At 36.7% G+C, this 16893-nt stretch overlaps 1 long non-coding RNA gene across 1 annotated transcript; it reads right to left on the bottom strand.

The window, feature by feature from the left end:
* LOC109223676 lies at positions 8489-10963 on the bottom strand. Its single transcript, XR_002067630.1, has 2 exons — positions 10491-10963; positions 8489-10177 (listed from the first exon to the last, which is right to left on the bottom strand). It is a non-coding gene; the product is annotated as an uncharacterized LOC109223676 (long non-coding RNA).

Below are 16893 nucleotides of genomic sequence, written 5' to 3'. Positions count from 1 at the left end.
TTTTGATGGCTCTAATAGGTTTGTATCGTAATTTTAGACTTGGGAGTATGCCCGTAATCGAATTCGGAGGTCCCTAGGTTGATTAGTCATGTTGTGCCAAAGTTGGCAATTTGAGGTAAAGAAGTTTTCCCGAGTTTGACTGTAGGTCGACTTTTTTGCTATCAGGTTCGGAATTTGGTTTTGGGATATGGAATTGATCCGTTTTGCTATCTGGAACGTGTCTTCAAAATTTGGTATCATTTGAAGTTGGTTTAATAGAATTCAAATGCTTGGTTGCAATTCTAGAGGTTCTTTAGCTTTCTTTAGAAATTCATGCTTTTTGATGTCCTATTCGTGGTTTTAGATGTTATGAAAAGCCATCACCTAATGTTTAAAAGGTATACTAGGGTACCTATAAGCCTATAAAGATCATTCGCTAAACCAATCAGAATCCGGATTCTAGTTTTTCTGAGGGGAAGTTGTTAGTAATTGCTTATATCCTAATCTATCAATGGTTAATGGTTGCTAAGTGGGCCTATATGAAAGCTTAATTAAGTTACAAAGTATTTTAGTTTTATTGAAAAGTGCTTGCCTTAAAGTAGGTTTATAGCTTTTGAAAAGAATGTTTACTTTAAAAATAAGTCGTGAAATCCCTTTAAATGATAAAAGTTGTTTTTTGTAAAAGGTAGATAAATATGAGCTTATACTAATATTAAGTTTTTACAAGTGGGAAACATAAACCTCGGTTGTATCTTAAAGGGCTCGTTTAGGTCTAAGTTATTCAACTTTCAAAGCAAACTTTCTTTTTTGAAAACCAGATCCAAATTGATTCTGGCTGCATCGCTTATCTTTCCAAAACGTTTTAGCTGCCAAGTTTGCCTAAGTGATTCTATTGAAGACTTTTCAAAATCATTTTAGCTTAAATTGATTGAGTTGTGCAAATGCCTTTAACAGAAAAGTCGTTAGAAAAGCCAGAGAACAAAAGAGAAACTTTATTAACAAAACATTTGATATATACTCAAATTTTTGAGATTATTAACCTTATAAAGTGAAATGTTATCTTAACCATATTTACCTTTTACCCTACGAGATTGATTACCCTAAGATAATTTTTTCAAAACAACCACAGCAAAGATAAGAACACAAATATCAATGTTATTTTCATGATACAATACAAAGAAATGGGCTAACAACAACAGTAATATAAATTAAATAAGCTTTTAGGGAAAAACTCTCTCTGGAGATGAATAACACCACCATCATCCCATCACCGGAATCGCCGGACATTAGCTCCATGCACCTTGATACACCTCCAACTTCACCTCTAAATCCAAGCACTGCCACTACCACTCCTCTCCCACTCACATTTTCACAAACCTTACTGACCAACAACCAATTCACCTCCTACCCCAATACATGCCACCAAAGTCCAAACTCACTCACATATCGATTTAACAGATGAAACAACAAACAATCTCCACCAAGACATCTCCATATCATTCACATCAGCTGATAAATCACGCCTTTATTCACCATGGAAATTCTCTGTCATTGTCAATGTTTTTGAAAGAAAAGTTGGGCATCAAACTCTACGAACCAAACTACATGCATTACGGAAGCCCACAAAGGACCTACCCCTTAATAGATTTAGGGTGTGATTTCTACTTAGTTATGTTTCAGAAAGAAAAAAATATGCTCAATGCCCTTCACAATGGGCCCACAATCATTTTCTATCCGTGCGCAAATGGGAACCTAAGTTTATTGCCTCCAACACCCATCTCACTTACACAACAATTTGGTTACGATTACCAAAACTACCTACGGAGTTCAATGATTTTTAAATACTTCAACGAGTAGGGGAAAAAATTGATCCCTACCAAAAGTTGATACATGCACGTCGGCAACTACAAGAGGCCGTTGTGCAAGAATATGTATAGAAGTTCTTCTAAAGATGCCCCTCAAAACACAAGTGTACATTGGTACACATAGACAACAAATACTTTATGAGGGTCTAAATATGCTCTGCACTCTATGTGGTAGACTTGGTCACATGAAACTCTTTTGTCCATCTCCATCACCTTCCATGGCATCCACCACCAACAATTTGCACACCACATTACCAACTGAAAATCCTCCTTCAAACACAACACACACCAAATATAAACACACCCTAATACTGCCACAATTCCTAATACTGCCACCAATGAATGGCAAACAGTCATCTTTCCATCAAAGACTCGCACTAGAGAAAAATCGCCCTTAACAAAATACGTACCACCAAACATGACGACCACCGCCGGCGCACGATCCACAGGTATGACTTCTAACCTAAATCTCTCACACACGGTTAAACATGCCACAAATAAATAATTATTAATTACAAATTAAGTCCTAATGGCAACCCCGCAAAATTTGTTTTATGAAACAACACTAAACATCCTAATGGACTCTCACCCAGTGGACCAGACGAGCAATACCACAGACCCAAGTGAAATGGCCCATGAAAATAATCAGTCTTCACCTACGCCACAATCCATGCACCACCAACGAACATAATCACCGACCACAATTGCTAAATCATCTTCTAAATTACCTACACATACCATAAACAACTTCTACGTGGAAAAAAACACTGAGATTTCAACCAACTGAATACCATGCAACTCCAACTCACACCTCTCTATTGGCACTCAATTACAAGCCTATGTTATGGCAACTGCATCCTCCCTATAACCCAAAATGATCTACAAACCCCACCCTCCCGGCCCAATGTCTATACTTCCCACCCAAATCAAAACACCAATGACTGGCGAAGCCCATTACCCAAAAACAAGCAACCCCAAGCAGCCTTTCACGCGACTGTAAACCACACGAAATTACATCTTCATTACCCATATCAAATCAACCGTCCCCATTACCCTCTCAAAACTACAAACGACCCCTCCCTCACCCACATACATTCCTCAAATGAACAAATCACACAACTTCATCACCGAAGAACCATCTCCTTCACAAACACCAACCTTCATTAACACCCTGTATTCCTCAACACAATCACTATGCAACCACCACACGTCCACCCTCCACAACCCACACCCATCCACATAACTCAATATCCACCACCACAAACATTTCCCCAGTACTAGCTCGCGATGAGCCTGCAAGAGCATGCATTAACCATCACCATGGAAATCGACATCCAGGATGTGATAGTAATGTTGCAAAATCGGGCGGACATAGCACAAATAGTCACATAGGGGATGCATATGGGGATGACACTTTACAACCAATTCCTATGGGCAATGAACCCCCCGTCAGCTTTCAATCAACACCAACAAATGACACCACCATTCCCAACACCACTATCCATGCATGTCCCTCCATCACCACATGTGGACACACTAGAGCTACCCTTCGGATCCAACCACGTACATCCATAGCACCCATAATACCACTCCATGCACAAGCCTCACCATACCATCCACTCACTCCACCAACGAGTCCACTTCAACACCCCAGTCCACCTCCTGACGAACTAGACGAAATAGCTCAATTGGAAGTGGCAGCCACCATGGCAGAGATACAAGAAACACTACCCATACTATGCTATATCAATGGGAACAAAACTTACACCCTAAAAGAACAGTACGAAAGAAAAGTGGTCATCACTTGTCCACCGAAACTGCTAAGTGTCTCACTCAACATCCGTCCAACAAGAAATCCAGAAGTGGGAAAATTTGCAATAGTGTTAATTCCAGCACGGGTGAACAGATCCTCAACAATGGAGACGGAGACTCCACACAGTCCACTCAATAATCAATCCATGCAGTTTGTCATTTGTAACTGTAGAGGGGCCCAATCACCAGAGCTCAAACACAACTTCCGCTCCATGCTCAACTATCATAAACCTGCGTTGGTAGCACTACTGGAAACACACATGCAAGACCATGAAACACTTAAGTCTGAGTTTGGATTTTCACACTTGGCTCAATCACCTACTGAAGGAATTTCTGGTGGAATTGCCTTACTTGGAAGGCTGATGAAATTAAGCTAGATCAAGTAGCTGCCACAAGCCAAGAAATCCATTCCATTGTCCAAGTACCTACTACACCAACTGGATAGACCATGGGTAATACACTCTAACAGGGAGCAAAATCAAGTGGCAGACAAACTTGCTAAATATGAGGCAACCCTAGATCACAATGCCCCGATTTGTGCAACCACCTTCTTTTGTAATACAAGAGTTGTTAGCAGACCAACGGGGAACACTCCACATGCGCACTACACATACAACCGCGCAGTTGGAACCCCTTTCTTTTTGTTTACATAGATTGACAAACTCTTTTAATAGTAACAATGTACTCTTTAGTAATGCAACACACAATGGTGGCAGTGATAAACCTTATTTTTGAAACACTGAACCACCATTGGACTTTGCTCCTTGTAATGTCACTTAATCTATGATATATGCCTTTTTGTTAACCCAAAAAAAAAGTAACATAAAGTAGATTGGGGATCTAGACAATGTGATGGGTTGACAAGTATTCTTGCCCATTTAAAAATCAACCAGCAATAGGCTTCAGCAAATAATGAATGCGGCGAGGAGAGGCAGCCCTGTTGTAACGACATGGCCGGTTGTTCTTAGTATTTTAGCCCCGTTCCACTATTTATTGCCTCCTCCATGTTATATTGTGGTTATGTGACTTGCCGGGGTCGTTGGGTTGGTTTCGGGTGAGTTTCGGAGTGAATTGGGATACTTAGTCCCAAAGTTGGAAGCTTAAGTTGAAAGAGTTGACCGGAGTTTGACCTTTGTGTAGACGACTCCTAAAGGTAGTTCTGATGGTTCCGATAGCTTCATATGGTGATTTTGGACTTACGCGTATGCCCGGATATTGATTTGGAGGTCCGTAGATCGTTTTGGCTTGAAGTGGCGAAAGTTGGAAAGTTGAAGGTTTGGAAGATTGAGAAGTTTGACCGAGACTTGACATTATTGATATTGGATCCGAATTTTTGTTCCGGAAGTTAGAATAGGTCTGTTATGTCATTTGTGACTTGTGCGCAAAATTTGAGGTCACTTGGAGTTTGTTTGGTATGTTCTGGCGTTAGTTTTAGAAGTTGGAAGTTCATTAGTTCATTAGGCTTGAATCGATGTGCAATTCATGATTTTGGTGTTGTTTGATATTATTTGAGGCTTCGAGCGAGTTCGTATCGTGTTTTAGGACTTTTTGGTATGGTCGGACGGGGTCCTAGGGGCACCTGGTGTATTTCGCATCGAGTTCGGACAATTTGTTCATGTATTGAGATTGCTGGTTTTCAGTGTTTATGGTTTCCTTCATCGCGTTCGCGAAGGATATTCCACGATCGTGTAGAGTCCTTAGTGACTGATGGATATTTTACTCTTCGCGCTCGTAAAGTTTGGAAAGCGATCGCGATGTTTGTAGTGCTTGTTCATCACGAATGCGTGAGTGGGACCGCATTCGCGTATAAGAAAGGAGAGGCTATAGGGAGGCACACGTTGTTCATCGCATTCGCGTGGCCTTGACTGTTATCGCGTAGCATGAAGATCACTGGTCATCGCGTTCACGATTATGTTTTGCTATCGCGTACTAGGATTTTATTAGCTGGTGTAAATTGTTCTTTGTGATCGTGTTTGCCTTTCCGTGATCGCATAAGGTAATAATTGGGCAGCATATATTTGATTTCCAAATCGAGAGTTTGTTCAATTTTTCATATTTTGAGTTAGAGACCTCAGTTTTGGGCAATTTTGGAAGAGATTTTCAAGGAGTTGATCGAGGTAAGTGACTTTGAATCGGATTTGATTATTATACATGAATCCATCATTGTTTTTACCATTTAATTATTGTTTTGGGTTGGAAAAATTAGGAAAAATTATGAAAACTTCCGAAGCTATATTTTGAGGATTTGAAGATCAATTTAAGGTTGAAACTGAATAATTTTAGTATGGTTTGACTTGTTATTGAATGGGTGTTCAGATTTTAAAAGTTTGGTCAGGTTCTGAGACGCGAGCCTAAGTTTGACTTTTTGATCTTCTTTAAGGATTGCAACATTATTATCAAGAATAGTTTCCTATGGTTTGCATTTATGGTATAAAATTATTTTTGCTAGACTCAAGCCGTTTAGAGTTGGATATTCGCAGAAAATGCTTACTAGTGGATTGAGTTAGCTTATTTGAGGTAAACATCTTGCCTAACTTTGTGTGGGGGAATTACCCCTTAGGATTTGGGTTGATTGTGCTATTTGTGATATGTTAAAGCCGTGTACGCAAGGTGACGAGTGGGTACACGGGATATATGTGGTATTTGATCGATTTAGGCTATTTGGACTCTTTTTATGACTTTAATTGAAATTTCATAGCATGTTATATTTTCATTGTTAGTCTACCCTTACATTTATTAATCTACCCTCACATGTCGCATTTGACAATGTTAACACTTGTTCCACTTTTTACTTGTTAATTGCTCTTATATGCTTTAGTTGAAGTTATTGACTTTCTTATTATCCGTTACTTCTTTAATTGTCGAATTGCTTACTTGAAGTTATTGTTTTCACGTAATAGGTTCTTGTTGAGTTTTTTATGTTGAAGTTGTAAAGGTCGTGAGCACATTGAAGCAATTGTTGAGCTATTCAATTTCAGTTTGCTATTATTGAGACTCTTGTACACATTGTGGTGTGGTTGAGCCATGTGATGTTTGTTGTGAAAACATTGATATTGTTGATTCTTTTTGCAAGTTGTGGCATTTGGGCACTTGAGGTGCGAGTTTTGATATTGATATCCATGTAAGATTAGGGGTTCAGACGCATGTGATGAGATAAGGTAGGCTTGATATGAGATAAGGTTGGCTTGATACGAGTATTGCTATATGAGATAGGTTCAGTTGTAGCTTATCTTGTTGTATTTCTTCATTAACTCATTTCCTCGTTTCCACTATTACACTGTATTATACTTATTAGACTTCTTTTCTATCCTAATAGATGTGTTAACCTAACCTTATCACTACTCTACCAAGGTTAGGCTTGATACTTACTTTGAAGGTGTTTGGATGGGCTTGAAAGCTGGTCAAACTAGCTTTTAAGCCGTTTTTAGCTTGTTTTTGTGTTTGGCAACTGAAAAAGTGCTTAAAATTATTGGGCTTTTAAGTCAAAACAAGCTAAAAGCCATAAGTTGGAGTTTCCCAACTTATTATTTTTGGGCTTAAAAGCTAACCATGTTTGACCAAGTAACTTATTTTCCTATCCCCTATCTTTTCAATAATTCCAAAATTAACCTTCAAAACAAAAGCCCTAATCCTACTCCTTTCTTCCCCGTTCATCGTCTTTCCCGTCATTTATCCATCTCGTCTCTACCTTCCTTCTATGCTATCTTTCTGTTTCTTCTTTTATGTGGCATAATCTTTTATGTTGTAATTTCTATCGATATGTGCCCTAACATAGAGTTGGAATATATCTTTATTTTTTAACATGAGCTAAATGTCGCATGGAATATATTTTGTTGCAGTATACATTTTTCATCAAAGACACTCAAGTATTTAGGAAACTCAAGTATTTAGTACTGTAGTTCTTCATTTCAGTGGCTTCTACTGCATTTCGCTCGCTTCTATTCATTTAAGATGGAAGGAATACAAAGTTTAATCCTAGAAAACTGATTTGATATAGAAATGTAAGTTGAACAAATTTAAAATTTATCTAATCCATTTATATTGAAAATGGATTGAGGATACTTCAGTCATTTTAACAAAAAAAAAAAGTTGATAAGAACTTTTTACCAAACACTTCAACAACTTTTTTTCAGCTTAAGCACTTCTATCCAAACACGTACTGCTTATTTATAAAACCAGCTACAGCACTTAAAAAGTGCTTTTAAGTGCTAGGTGCTTAAAAGCTACTTAAATTCAGCCAATCCAAACGGGCTCTTTGTATCATTGTGGTGTAATAATCCTACATTTTTGCATAGCTTTTTCTGCAGACCCAGGCACCTCATAGCAGGCTAGGCACCAATGAGTAGAGCATTCAGTTTGGAGACTTCAAGGTATACCTGCCCGGCGTTCACAAGCCTCGAAGTCACCCTCTGTCCTTTGTTTTTTCTAGTGCTTACTCTTTACTTAGACAATAATGCATTATGGATCTTTCAGTATTTTCGTGTAGAGCATACGACTTAATCTCACTCGATTTTGGGAGTTATTGTCAGGGGTATTGTTGAGTTCTATTATGGTAGTTAGATGATTTAAATTTGACGTTCTATTTTTATTTCCGCCATTTCTTCATGTATGTTAGGCTTACCTAGTCTTAGAGACTTGGTGTCATCACGATATCCTACGGTGAGAGATGGGGGTCGTGACGCCAGTTCATTGGACTTAGGGCAAAGTTCACAATGAACTCCACTGGCCCAATGTGCTCATGCAAAAAAAGAAGGGAAACTTAATTAGTATTTTGCGGATAAAAGGTAAAAACAAAAATATAAGATATAAATATAATTATGATCTAATGTGAATGAAGTAAGCCATATTGTATTTGTAATTACCCTCTAGGGATTTGTTAAAGTCAATAGACACCGGATAGAGTGAACCACATTCCCCATACAAGGTTGCCCTTTCACCCCTGGCATTTTAGAGTTCACAAAGGTTTCTAGGGACCGGAACAGTGCTTGTGCCAGAGAGGGATTCCTTGGCAATGAAATTAGGTCCACAATAAAGGCCATTAATCACTAAACTTTGTTCCTCCAAAAAGATTTGAACACAAATATTGACTTAGAACTTCAACCAATAATCTGGCCAAATAAATTCAACATGTTCTCACAAAGGAAACTTTTAAACACAGAATGTCTAGGACAGTGCCTCAAATCATTCAAAAAACTTAGTTAAGTGAAACACATCCAACTCAAAGCAATGCACCAGATCATATCATCAAAACATCATTTTATAACAGAAGCACTCTATGCAATATGAGATAGATAGCAGCATGCGAAACATGCTTTAGGATCCAAGTTTTCTCAACAAAACTAATCATGGTTAAAGACGCAAATAGTTTCAGAATAACACTAGACTTCTCAACATAAACTAATTTGAAATTGAAGCACTCATTTAGGTAAAATTGCATAAACAATCAGAATACGAAAACATGCTTTAGGTTTGAAGTGTTTTCAGTAAGCTAATCACTATCATAGGCATATAGAACATTATCATCACATATAATCATGGAACCCCAGCAATTTTTTTAAGAGGTTCCAAGGATCTGAAGGCACCTTATAATCATTTTACATCTAACAACACATATAACTTCACCGTTTCTAACAGGCATAGTCAAATAAGAATCACAAAATAAAAAAGTTGTTAACAGTATACTCCTATAGGCATACTTGCTATGTTAAAGATGACTTCAAACCTAGAATGTCGTTCTAAGTAATCTAAGATATTAGCCAGAGTGAGCAAAAAATAAACACTCAAACATGTATTCATTTATTGGGATTCAACCGAGGCCTAATACTTCACTAAGATTGCACAATAATGAACATAATTTCCAACACTTAATGAGTCAGAAGATGAAATCTAAATGAGCCTAAACCAATTTATGGCAATCACCTACAAATTTACAAATACATAAACCAGAAGATTACTCAAACTTCATAGGATATCCAATAGTTTATGATAAGTATTTTTGAGTGTACAGTTAAAGTAACAAAAGTCATGCTACATAGAGAACAAGGGAAAACTAAGAGAGCAGGACAAGGTGAATCTTCATCATATTATCTTGGAGCTTAAACAGGTAAAGATCTTATAGGCATGGTATCTATGAAAAATAAGACAGCCTTGTAACAATGTGGAATATCATCTATATCTAACATTGTAACAATGTGGAATATCATCTATATCTAACATTAAAAAAGTAAGCGAATGAAATCAGCTTAGGTCTAATCAAACAGAGCAAGATCAATATTAAATCCATGAAATATAATCATGCTATGTAAACCAATCTCACAAACATGCTTTATATCATATTAATGCTAACAAAGTAAGAAAACACAACTGCTAACATAAAACTCAACACACATTAGGCTAATCAAAAAGAACAATTATACATGATAAGCCATACACAAATTCAATCATTGAAACAAAATTGAAAGCATACTGACCTTCCTAAGGCTAGCAAACCAGGCTTAGCTTTAGCCGTTAAGGATTAGTACCTACAGTTAGCTCAAGAACAATTAACCTCGACCAGAGATGAAAGAAAGAAAAGAATAAAAGATTGTGAACAATAGGTAGAGATTTTAATACTTTTAGTGCAATTGCATTTATGCTACTTAATCGTTGTTAGGTAAAGGCATTAAAGCCTTGTATTTGTAGCCAAAGAGTTGGGCTTTAGGGTTCGAGATTTTGAACCCTCAGATTCAAAAGTGATAGAAGACAAGAAACAATAATGAACACTGATGAAGAAACTCGTGAGGAAATCAAGGGAGTAAGATACAAAATAAGAGATGAAAAAGTTTGAAGATTTACCCTCTCCGAAGTGATGAATGGACTAGCCATTGAAGCCGTCAGACCTCAAGACAAAGCTTTTACGTAGAGGTCCTTGCATTTGACCTCTGGTCATCAAACGTCATGATTATGTCAAGATTCATCCGAATCTGGAGGTGCATGCAGGGTTTTAATGGCGGATTTGAACCGATGAAGGTGTGATGATGTGATTCTATGGATTTTATGTTTCGGGCTAGGGTTTTGGTGTTTTGAGATTTTGAAGTATATGATGAAAATGGGAATGGCGTTGGCTAGATTCTTGGCTAATATGGATGATGGTGGTCTCACAGTGGTCTCTCAGTGACTTGCAGTGATTAGTTCTAAGTTCAGAGAGGTTTCAGAGAAGAGAGGACGAGAGAGCGATGAGAGAAAAGGGTAATGGGGTGGATGGTGGATGAGTAGAATGATTAGGGTTTGAGGGATTCGATATGTAAAAAATTAGAGAATGAGCGTGAGCCGCTGAATGGGGGATAAGGATATTTTGGACTGAATATAAACGGAAAATAATAATGGGAGATAAAGCGGGAGTCGTTGGATTGTTTTGATCCAACAGTTGCGATTAATGGGGATGGAATTATTTTTAACAGAGAAAAACACAATTAATTCGGACTATTGATAAATGTGATCAATGGTCCATGTGAGGTGTGTTTGTCTTGTGAGTTCCTTTAAGTCGCTATTGTGGAAAAGTGTGATTGGTGGAGGGGATATGGCATGGATCGCCAAGTAGGAAAGGGCTGCTGCATAGGATTTGGGCCTGGGAGGGTCAAGGCTCTTTTGGGGCAAATTTTTGGGGTTTGAAAGAGGGCAGCTGAAAAATTAAATTAATCCGATAGCCATCTTAATAAAAATTCATTAATTGCAAGTATAACCCATTTAAATCTTATCCCTTTTATCATAAATTAAATTAATTAAACTTCTTTTTTTGTTGAACATATTAATTAAACTTCTTTAATACCATTAAGATATAATGAAGGGGATTTTTTCATCCTATAAACTATTGGAAACTTAATTATGTTAACTGTTCGTATTTTTTTTATTCCATCGGTATGCTCCCAGGTATCTGTTATTGTGATCCGTTTGCCAACCCTAAATGTTCATGTTTACTAAATTACCCTACCTACACAAGTTTTGTTTACAAAATATATACATTTCACCTTAAAAGGCTCCCAATCCATTATTAATACTTTCAATTAAGGGATTTAGTTACACCCTTTACCTTTTTTTTTCTCTTCTTCTATTTTAATATCTTTTGAAAAATACAAAATGTTCTATAGTGAAACAACAATTTAATAGTATTACCCAAATAAAACAGTTGTCTAGATAAATCAAGATCATGTATTGGAAACATAAAGACTACCGACATACTATACCAATAATCAATAATATTGAGAGATATTAGAAGACATTTCATGATATGGGTTTTACCTAAATTGGGTGGAGGCTTATTCCAGTTCTTTCTTTTCTTGGGATTGTCAAATACAAGAAAACAGAGAGAACAAAGTTCACGGATTACATAGTTGAAATAAGAAGAAGAGTTTCCTCCTCCTCTCTACATATCTTATCTATTCTTGCCTGTTCTCTTTTGGTGCTTTAGTTTATAACTATAATATTATTTCTTAACAATTTCCAGCTTTCTCCATGCGTATTCAGTTCTCCAGACTTGTAATATTAATGACTCAATAGAAGAAATCTTGCAATAGTCATTAACAAAAAGCTATAACAAGCAATTTAAAAATTTTATCCTAAACTTACTTATTTCATGATATCACATTGTATACATATTCAGTGATGAAAATTTCAAATAGCAATTTGAAATTTTTATCCTAAAGCTACATCACACAAGAGGAAATGTATACAGGAAGAACATCATCTATTTCATCTTTTTACAGCACAACTACAATACCAAAGGACTTGGGAATTTTCTAAACTTAAACGAAAATTGATCCCATCACTGTTAACAAAATTTTGACATGATTCCATTATTTGGAATACTTTCCTCCACGGGACAAATTTTGAGCAAAAACGATTGACATTGAATCTGGGATTAGAAGAAAAATATGTATATACAAAATCTAAAATTAAAGAGTATTTTTAGGATTCAAACGAACTAATCTACAACTTTTATACATTATTTCTACACAGTTAAATATAACTACAATATCATACAACTTATATACAATTGTTATACAAGTTTTATACAATATGTCTTTTGTATATTTTGTATCTGATTTATACATAGTAAAAATAAATTTCATACAACTAATTATATATTATACAACTTATCTACATACATTATTTCTACTCAGTTAAATACAACTACAATATCATACAACTTAAATATAATTTTTATACAATGTTGTTCAACTTTCATACAATAGTTAAATAAATAAAAAGAAAAATATATAAATAATAGAATACAATTTTTCTACAATTTTACTAAAATTTCGTAAATATAATGTGTATCATGTCTTCTTCTTCTTCTTCGACGAGTTTCATTCTGAAATTCAGCGAAAACCAAGTCTAATCTTCACCAAAACCCCTCAAAATTGAGATATAAACTCCAAACCATATTCCCAATTGTTTGCAACAACACCCAATCCAAACAAATAATGATTTTTGAAAACCCAAATTCAAATTCAAAGCTTCAAAGTTTTTTAATGGCTGTCAATGGTGGAATTGCTACTCTCTTTTTCTTTGCTTTACATTACTGAAATTAGGGATTGAGAGATAGAGAGAGACGTAGAGAGAATTCCCGATTCTTTGCAATAACATCCAATTCAGACAAATAATATTTTTTGAAAATCCAAATTCGAATTCAAAGCTTTTTAATGGTTGTCAATAGTGGAATCGTGGGTGGGTGCAAGATACGTGGGGGAGGGGGTGGGATGTGGAGAGAGAAACGTGGGGGAGTGGAAGATATGTTAGAGTAATTTTAGGACACTAATATTATCATTAATTCCCTTAAAATGTACATAAATGGTAATTGGGTATATAAAATGTAATTATAGTAAAACTTGAGTAGGGAGGGTAATATAGTTTCATATAGTGTATAGGAATGTAAAAATTCCATAATGAAGTATAATTAACAAATTACTATATGTACGTGTATTTATAATCTAATTTCACGTCATCAAAATAAATAACTTTGTATTAAGAATTATAAATGGGTCGATTGGCTAATTAATAAAAATAATAAAGGTGACATAACCGCATTTCTTTAAGACTAAATTACTACTATATAATTATGGGCATGTGATTAATATTAATAACTATTATTACTGCTATATATATATATATATATATATATATATATATATATATATATATATATATCTTCTAGTAAAATAGGTAATTTGAATAATAATTTTAAAAGTACTTGATTACGTCATTGTTGATCTAGAAGCGTAATAGGTTAATTCGAAAAATGGAGGGCCAAATTGGTCTTCAACACTCCTGACCTAATCCAATCATGCCAACGAATTCCAAAATATAACACGAACCTACTGGAGGCCTCAAATCACACAAAATTACATTAAAATCACGAATTGCACACAAATTCAAGCTCAATGAACTAATTCAAATTCCTGAATTCCAAACTTACGTTGAACTTGTGTAAACAACTATGAATGACCTCAAATTTTATACACATGTTATAAGTTACCATATGAACCTATTTCAAGGCTCGTAATCCAAAATGGACATCAATAACTACAAAGCCAACTATGGGCAAAACCTCTAAACTTTTAATCCTTCAAATTGCCAACTTTTGCCAATTATAACCAAATAAACCTAGGAACCTCCTAATCCAAATCCGGACATACCACTAAATCCAAAATTACCAGCCGGACCTAGCGGAACTATCAAAACTTCGATCCAAGGTCAAATACACATGAGTTAAATTTGTTGAACACTTTCAACTTAAGCTTCAAAACCAGAAACTAAGTGTTCAAATTAAATCCAAAACCTCTCCGAAATTAAACTAACCATCCCCGCAAGTCACATAACAACAAATTATAATGATCCAACTAGTTGTTTGAGCTTTAGCACTTTGTTCGGCAATTTGAGAGTTGAGTAGCTTTACATTGTGCATTATAACTTGCGTGCATGGTTGGTTTTGATTTTTGACAGATTCAGAGTTGATTTGGAAGAGTAGTTCTCAATTCAGAAGATTTATGTTGGAAGTATTGACCAAGGTTTGACTTTTATGTAGAAGACCTCAAAATCGGGATTTGATGGTTTTAATAGGTTCATTTGGTTATATTGGACTTGGGCGTATGCTCGGTTGGTTTTTGGTAAGGCGTGTGACTTGCCAGTGGAGCTTGAACACAAAGACATGTGGGCATTGAAAAAGTTGAATCTTGGTTGGGCTGAAGCTGCTAACCTAAGAATGACACAACTCAATGAGATGGAAGAATTCCGTCTCCGTGCCTATGAGAGTGCAGCCATATATACGGAGAGAATGAAATTTGTTCATGACAAAAATATTTTGAAGCGGGAATTCAAATCTAGAGACTTGGTCTTGCTCTTCAACTCAAGACTCAAGTTATTTTTGGGCAAACTCAAATCCAAATGGTCTGGCCCATTAAAAGTTGTGAGTGTGTCTCCGTATGGTGCTATTAAATTGGAGACTTTCGAGGTAAATCGCCAAAGAGTCAAGCATTACCTCGATACCACAGAAAAAAGGCATTTGATAGAACAATTTGCTCTCAAGGATAGTCCTACACCAGCCCCTACCACTGAGTAGCCCAAACGGGGTCAACATTGTCGTGCCGCGACGTTAAACCAAGCGCTTCTTGGGAGGCAACCCATGTGTGGTAACAATCTTTTGTTAGATTTTTAATTTTTGTAGGTTTAGTTCTTATTGTTGAGCAGGTTAACGTGTGTATTAGAATGCAGGTAGTCCAAAGTACCATGAAACAGGGTGCAAGGACTGATGTAAATGACGAAAATAAGGTTCCGTGGTTTGCGGCAACTATGCGGTCACATAATGACTTTGCAAATCGCATCGTGGTCGCAGACACATTTAGAAAAAATGGCAAGTTGGGTCCTCAAAAATGCGGTAAGATTTCAACTTCTGCGGTCCGCATAACAACTATGTGACCGCATAATGCGTCGCAAAGTAAGGTTGAGCGACCCAGTCATTAATCCATCGCATAACACATATGTGATCGCATAATGTGTTATGTGATTCACTTGCCCACCGCAAGATGCACATGTACAAAACCCTAAACTTTTCGCATACTAGTAGCACCCTCTCTTTCACTCACACACAAGCACTGTCCAACACGAACAAAATCAATAACAAGGAGAAGAAAAAGAAAAGACCAAAAACACACACAATCACAGAAAGAGGATCAGAATTGCATAGAGAAATCACCTCGTTCACATCTCAAAAAAGCGATTATTAAATTGCTTAGACCCCTGGTACGTCATTTTCCTCCCTCTATTTCGTAATTATGTGAATAATCTCATGAACTTGAACCCCCTCTTTCCCCTTCTTCTCAAATCGTTGATGTGGGGATATGGGTGGGTAATTTGTGGGAAATCTCTCAAAATTGAGTTTAGGAACTTTGTGCGAGAGTGAGGTGAGCATTTTTAACTAAAGAAGATAATCTTTGCGGTCCGCATAATTGGTTTGCGGTCCGCAAAGTCGTCGCAATGGGAACCCTAGGTGGCCTAATGAAAAGAGATTCTGTGATGGATTTTGTGATCGTAAACAAGTTTCGCAGACCGCAAAATTGCCGCAAACAGGGTCAGAAAAATTGCCCATCAGGTGAACGAAAATGTGACCACTATGCGGCCGTATAAAGTATTCTACGAGCCTTTTCACGATCGCATAATTTTTTGCCTCCTGGGTGTTGTAATTCTGCGATGGGTTTGTGGTTCGCAAAGTGGTTATGCGATCGCATAATCCATCGCAAAAGCTGTTTACTTCATTCATTTTCCCTCAATGTGATTCCTATGCTATATCACCTAGTTACACACTGTTTCATTGACAGGAATGACACGTAAGAAGTCTTTTGCAGCGCGATAACCTCCAAAACGAGCTGCTGCTATGAGCCAACAAACAAAGCAATCCAAACGCTCCCGACCTGAAACAACCAGAAGGACATCTGAGCATTCCTTCGAATCTGAAGAGGAGGAAGCGCATACCGATCTTGTGCCACATTTTGATCTTCATGCTGAAGCACGCCGGAAAAATATGGAAAATCTCAGGTTTGGGGTTGCCGACTCTCAGACGTTGTACAAGGAGGGCTTAGAAAAGAGGAAAATCCTGGAAGAAAAGTAGCTCAGCTTGAACGGTTTAAAACAACATTACCCTCATGTACTAGAAAACATCAAAAAATGAGGGTGGGAGTCATTCAGTCAGGTCCCAGAAGAGTAC

Source organism: Nicotiana attenuata, chromosome 3, assembly GCF_001879085.1.
Source record: "Nicotiana attenuata strain UT chromosome 3, NIATTr2, whole genome shotgun sequence".
Classification (NCBI taxonomy): Eukaryota; Viridiplantae; Streptophyta; class Magnoliopsida; order Solanales; family Solanaceae; genus Nicotiana; species Nicotiana attenuata.
Note: the sequence above shows the minus strand (reverse complement) of the source record. Positions and strands in the feature narration are given on the sequence as shown.